Below are 7,083 nucleotides of genomic sequence, written 5' to 3' on the forward strand. Positions count from 1 at the left end.
AAAAAAAAAGAATACGTAAAAAAAAAAAAAAATTCTTTTGATGTACATAGATGTTTTATCTTCAGTATATCCCACTTCTCATTTTGTGTTTCCTATGCGTTTGTGTCCCTCCCTATTTCTGATAGCCTAAGTATTCCCTGTGTCAAAGTTCTTAGGTTTTCCCAGTTCCTTCATTAATAGCCCTAATAGTTTAGGGAAAGGAGCTGATTGCAAGGGCTCAAGTAGAAAGAAGTGTTTTGGAAATGTTGATGGCAACATATGTACAAGTGATTAATACAATTGAATGATGGATTCTTATAAGATTTGTAAGAGCCCCACAGTAAAATAACTAATTTTAAAAGAATAAAAAAAAAAATTGGAAGAAATTCACAAAACAAGAGCACCACTACAAAAAATACTCAATGAAGTATTGGCCAAAAAACAAGAACAACAACACATAAACCTGAAGCCAACATACAAGACAATCACAAAACCAACACACACAAAGCGACACCCAAGCAAGGTAATAACAGGAAGAACAAAGAAATTAAACAGTACACACAACACACATATATAAAGCAAAATGGAAGTAACATACATATCAGTAATTTCACTAAATGGTAGTGGGCTAACCTCACCAAAAAACAGACATAGTAATAAAACGGATAAGAAAACAAAATCCATCAATATGCTGCCTACAAGAAACAGGCCTCACAAACACATGAGCAGACTGAAAATCTGAATGTCAAAAGCACAGCAAGCAAAGAGCAACAAAAAGAAAGCAGGAGTAGCAATATCAATCTCCGAGAAGATCGACTTCAAGGCAAACAACATAAGAGATATGTGTTAGTCTGGGTTGACTCGAGAAACAAATCCAGAGGCACTTAATTGTGTATAAGAAAGAGCTTTATATAAAAGCGCAATTGTATATTGAGAAACATCCCTGTCCAGGTCAAATCCATAAATCCAATATCATCCCATAAGTCCAATACCAGTCTAAAAATTCCTCTTTAGACTCATGCAACCATTCAATAATGCTAAACGCAGGAAGATCACAGGCCGGTGGGTGGGCAGGGAAAGGATCTCAGCACTGCCATGGGGCTCCCATGGCTCCTCCAGCTTCAGGGCTCCAGCTATATCAGTGTGTCTCCATGTGGCTTGTCAACAGGAATGTCTCAGGGAGTGAGTGTATTTGGCCTTCAGTGAGCTATTATCTCCGAAGTGTCTTGAAGTGAGGTCATCAAACTACGACATGATTGACGGTTCACCCCTTGACTCAATAGTCTCAAGTTGACACCAGATTTTGCAACTACCACAAGATAAGAACAGAGACTACATAATGATAAAGGGAATGATATCCCAGGAAGCCATAGCAAAAACAAATATATATACACCCAATGAAAGACCTTTGAAATACGTCAATCAAATCCTTACAGAATTGAAAGGATCTGGACATATTAACAATAATAACAGGAGACTAATATGCAACTTTAAAGGAAAGACAGAACTTCAAGAAAAAACAAAGACATAAAAGGTCAATAACAATAAAAAATGACCTACTAGACATATACAGAACGCATGATCGAACAAAAACATGGTATATATTTTCCTCCAATACATATGGAACAATATCAAAAATAAACCACATACTTGGCCACAAATCATGCCCCAACAAATTCAAAAAGTTGAAGTCCTATAATCTACTCAGACCACAAAGCTATAAAATTAGAAATCAACAATAAAATTCACACAAACAGACAAACACATGGAGACTGAACAACATAATTCTCAAAAACGACTTGGTAATAAGGCAAATAAAATAGTAATTAAATTATTTCAGACAAATGAGAATGATGACATAATATATCAAAATCTTCGAGAGACAGCAAGAGTAGTAATCAGAGGCCAATTTATAGCTATCAACACACACATGAAAAAAAGAGGAACCTAAAATCAGCACCCTAACACAACACCTCCAAGGACTGGAACAAGGACAACAACACAATTCCTCCAACAAAGAAAAAGAAGAATCAGGGCAGAAATGAGCAATCTAAAAAAATAAACAATGGGAAAAGTCAACAAGACAAGAAGCTGGTTCTTTCAAAAGAGTAACTAAAGAGACCTCTGGCAAATGTAACAAGGGAAAAAGAAAATATGAACATACCAGAATAAGATATGAAAATAGTGACATTACAACAGATCCAAATGAAATACAGTGAACCCTCGTTTATCGCGGTTAATCGGTTCTAGACCCTACCGTGATAAATGAAATTCCGCGAAGTAGGATTCCTTATTCAAGTCGAAATGGCGTGCAACCTCCACGATTTTCTTGCCATCTTTGATCATATCCAAAAGTTTTACCTTTTCCTGGATGGTGAGTATCTTCCTCTGGCGCTTATTTTTATTGTCAGAAGGCTTAGAAGAAGCAGCTCATTTAGGAGCCATCATAGGGCTTAGATAAAATTTCTTAAAAATCGCAAACAATTACAGTACACTGTACAAAAGCAAAGATGCATCTGATACGTAGCTCCGATACGTAGCGATGCAGACAGAAGCGTGTACAGTATGATCCAATCAGTGGCAGTAATGACAGAGCATGCGCTGTTACTCAAAAACCGCAATAGAGTGAAGCCGCAGAAGTCGAAGCACGAAGTGGCGAGGGTTCACTGTAAAAATAATAACACACTACTATGAAAAACTGTATTAAAACAAATTCAACAATCTGGAAGAAATGGACAGATACCTAGAAACACATCACCCACTCAAATTAATGCTGACAGACTTTGAAAAATTCAACAGGGGCCTCCAGGAAGAGGGCGCCCATGCAGAATCACCCGCTCTGTGCTCCCGTTGTTAGATCAGAAAATCAAGAGCATGTGGCTGCTAGCTGGAGATGCAGAGCAGACAGGAGACCCATGAGCAGTCCAGAGATACAGAGCAGAGCTCTTGTCTTCTCTGGGCTATGGATACTGGGCTAAGTCAATTTTCAAGCACATCCTCAGTCGATGTCAGCAACGTGGTCAAACTGACAGCCCTTGAATCCCCTTCCAACCTCACACTTCAAAATCATAACCCTGAGAGTGCAGGAAGAGAAAGGGGGGAGGGGGAGGTTGATAGCATTGGTGACCTTATAACCCGACTCAAGGTTATACCTGAAGAGGATTTCATAGATTGGTATCAGATATATACGCTAATATCAGACTTATGGACTTGATCTGGATGGGCTGGGATGTTTTCTCAACATACAATTGCTCTTGTATATGAAGTTCTGTCTTACACATATATGAGTGTCTCTGGATTTGTTTCTCTAGTCAACCCAGACTAACCCAGGCACCCAAAGTGACGAAAACTCTCGCGAGATGGATTGCCACCCTGGCTACAACAATGGACTCACACACAGAAATAAATGTGACGATGGCTCAGGACCTGGCTGTGTTTCTGTTGTGCTTCGGGTCACTTTGGTTCAAAACTAACTCCATGGTACTGAACAAAAACATAAAAAATTATATATGTATAAATTTTGAGGGAAAGAGTTGATTGGGAAATTCCTGAACCAATACAATATAAAAAAAAAATTTAATTTAGCAAGTTAGTAATGACATCAGACCAAAAAGAAATATCTTAAAATACAATGCTTAGAGGTTTCAGATATAATATCAACACACATTACTAAACCGTCTGTCACTATTTCTCAGTTGTATAATTGAGAAATTTTCATAGGGATGTATACATAATGATTGCTCAACTTTATCTCCACTGGTCAAATGTACTTAATATGATAATTAACATTTACTTGACCTGACCGGCCTTATAAACTAGCCATGACGTAGGGCTTTAGGTCTACTTTCCTGAAGGCTGTGATACCATTGTAAATCTAGCTGAGAATATGATCACACATATAACTTGCGATTCACCATCCTTTTTCCATCCTAACAATAAGTCCATTAAAATTGATCTAAAAAGTTTAAAAACATTTCATTATTTCTTGTTCCTAAAGGAAAGTTCACTTCCATTCAACCTTCTAAAACTTACCAAACACTCTCAAGGTAGCCTTTCCTATTTCTCACAACCTGGTATAACCAGACAATCTGCTTGAAGATAAAACGAGTTCCTTTTCTCTCCTAAGCAAAAAGCAAAATAGGAAAACTTATTATTAGTCCTGCTTCTTCTTTCTAAAATTTTAAGCCCATGTTGAACCTTTTAACTCAGTTCTTGAGGTGATTTTTGTCTGGTAGATTATAGACTACACGGCATTTTTTCATGTGTGTTAGCCACGCCAAAATGCTGTCTTTTACTACTTGCATATGACATACATGCATTTTGAATAAGAAAGGCATACACTTATGAAGGTGGCGGGAGGGAGGGGGAGAAAAAGAGCTGGTACTGAGAGCTCAATAGAAAGTAAATGTCTAGAAGAGAATGAGGGCAGCATATGTACAAACATGCCTGATTCAATTGATGTATGGATTGTGATAAGAGTTGTAGGAGCCCCCAATAAAATGATAAAAAAAAGAAAGGGTCTTTTGACACTCAAGGGGGTTGCAACCCACAGGTTGAGAACCGCTGATCTATAGGATCCCAGTCTACTCTGAAATTGATGAAATTTGTATTAAAACAAGATAACGGGAAAAAAGGCATATACTAATTTGAAATCCATCAAGTTAAAAAGGTAAATCTTAATTAAGCTTTTTGGTAAGTGAGCAGATTCATAAGGGACTCATTAACAATCAAAACAATTAAAATGATTTTATTAAGTAAAATTCATCCATCAGATGTTAGCATTTATTCAATCAGGTATATCAATCAGATAAAACAATCAATCTATGATGCTTGAACATTCATTCTCCTTGGATGTCAATGATGCCAGACACCATGTCTGTTCTAGAAAATGTAAAATCATGAAAAAGGGACAAAAAATCCTCAAATTCTGGGATGAGGAACAAAATACATACAGTATGCAGTTAGGCTAAGTACAAATTAGGAAGCAAGTTCTGGCTACATGACTCCCCATGGAGTTTGACTTGTCAGGAAAGAGCTGAGAAATGCCAGAGCATCACTCTTCTTTAGAGTCCATGTGGTTGGTCAGTCTAATCTACCCTCTACCTGGAAATTAGACTATTCAAAGAATAAATTAGATTTTGAAACTAGTAATTAACAGGGGCAGAACAGGGGGCTATGCCCTGCCTGCTAATGGAATTAACAAAGGACCCTGTGAAACAAGAAGAGAGGACTTTGTGAGAACTGGCTTGGACACACCTTATCCTGAAACCAGGCCCTCCTGGAAATCCTGCCTCAGGACTGCACTGGGAGAAAATGCTGAAACATTCTGAGAAATCTTTTTTTTCCCCTCAGGGAAGAGCGCAAGCGCAGTCCCCCACTACCACAAATTATGCAGTCGAGTTCCCCCCTTGTGGGGAAATCACAGGGTCAGCACATCATTCTGAGCAATCTTGATGCAGGACTGTACTCAGAGATACTCCTGAAACACTCTGTGACCTACTGACCCCGAGCAGCAGCCCAGATAAAAGTGAGATGACTCGTGGGACCCAAGGACAGACTGCAAAACTAATTAGAAAGTTGCTGGACATCTGCAAAGTCCCATACAAGAACTCGAAGCTTTCCCGGAGACAATTTCCTCACCTCAACTCCAAAAGAGGACCTCCTCCCTCCCAGAGGGAAGTGTCTCTCAACTGTGCTTAAAGCGGTCTCTTCTCACCTCAAGCGAAAGACCTACTGTGTTCTTTTTGAAGTGACTCTATGCTTTGATGAAATTGTGGCTTAATTCTTTGCTGCTGTGTGTGTACATTCAAGCTTGCTTATCTCTGGACACTAACCACATGGGTTTGGAGCTTGCTAGTTCTGTTACGTTTCTGGGATGGTTTGCCTCAGTTCTTGCTTCTCAATGTTGAAAGAAATCACATGGCAGAAGCACTTTTGGAAATCCAAGTAACTTTTATGAGGGAAGGGATGTTTCTGTAATACAGTCTCAGATAGTACAAGCCCTCTCTGCAAGGCATGCAAGGCTGTGTAGCAGGGGCCATGGGAAAGTTTGCAACCAGAAATGGCTGCTTTGGAGGAGCACGGAAAACCACATGAAAGGAGTAACAGAACAAGGGTGTGGAACAAGAGGGCGACTGCCCTTGGTCCCTGATTTGTATCCCCTCCTACCCTTCTAGAGGGGCATATTTGAGAGTATTGACCATTCTTAGTGGCTGAGTTCAGGCGCCTGTGTGATGTAATGTTGCTGGTGCCTATTGTGTATGCCCAGGTTCACCTTCACTTACATCCCCTAATAATAACTTGCATCAGTTATTATCTATATGTATGTACTCCTGTGCTTCACAAGCTGGTAATCACAACAGAAACACTAAATAAAAATGAAATGAAGTGGTAAGGATAAAACAATAGTAATATAAAGATAAAAATACAAACAATAAGAAAGAAGAAACTACCATCAATGCTTAAAAATTCATGGTAGGAATTTTTGCCATGGTACAAGCAAGAGATCCTGGCACTTAGAACAAATTCAGGTTGGGTCTAGAGGGAGGTCAACTGACCAATTATCAAGGTTGATCCAGCATAAGCAGGATTAGTGTGATCTGTGATTAGAAGTAAAGTCATTTCAGACCTTTGCCTGTGGCTAGAGGGGATCTGCTCTAGAGGTTAATCTGTTTAGGTGTCCTGCGATGGGTTTTGGGCTCCCACTGCCCTCCACAGCCTTCCACAAATTAGTGTTCACAATTTTAACTCTGATACCTTTTCCTTCATCATATTTGAATTTTGTTATTGTTATCTTTGAATCACATAAGCTGGTGTGCTTCTTTCAAATGGGCTTAGTTGACTCTTCGCTTAGAAGGCTATGGCTGCTTGTTTGAATATGAGCCTTTAAGACCTCAGCCTCTATTCCCATTGATAGCTGGCACCATTTTTTCTCATCCCCACACTTTGCTGCAGCACCCTTATTGTCAGTGATCATTTCATGAAGGCCAATATGGAGCAGGGCCATGATACCTGAACAAACTGTTCTTGAATCGGTGCTAAACAAGTAGGAGACCAGAATCCATTCGTTTGTCCATGGAATGTGCATAAATGAAGTACAGTGAA

At 39.1% G+C, this 7,083-nt stretch overlaps 1 long non-coding RNA gene and 1 pseudogene across 2 annotated transcripts in view; one reads left to right on the plus strand and one right to left on the minus strand.

Annotated features, from left to right (window-relative positions):
• The window catches only part of LOC123522292, a 19,493-nt gene extending 12,767 nt beyond the window's left edge, over positions 1-6,726 (plus strand). The window contains exon 3 of one of the 2 annotated variants that reach the window (XR_006680569.1): positions 5,332-6,726. This is a non-coding gene — a long non-coding RNA (uncharacterized LOC123522292). Of the gene's footprint in view, positions 1-3,290; positions 3,397-5,331 lie in introns of those variants that run through there. The other variant, XR_006680570.1, reaches the window with a different exon arrangement.
• LOC115871425 lies at positions 5,329-5,508 on the minus strand (annotated as a pseudogene).
• Positions 6,727-7,083: the final 357 nt, after the last annotated feature.

The sequence above is a fragment of the Echinops telfairi genome, unplaced genomic scaffold, assembly GCF_000313985.2.
Source record: "Echinops telfairi isolate 266 unplaced genomic scaffold, ASM31398v2 ScPeMD7_5592;HRSCAF=6446, whole genome shotgun sequence".
Taxonomy (NCBI): domain Eukaryota; kingdom Metazoa; phylum Chordata; class Mammalia; order Afrosoricida; family Tenrecidae; genus Echinops; species Echinops telfairi.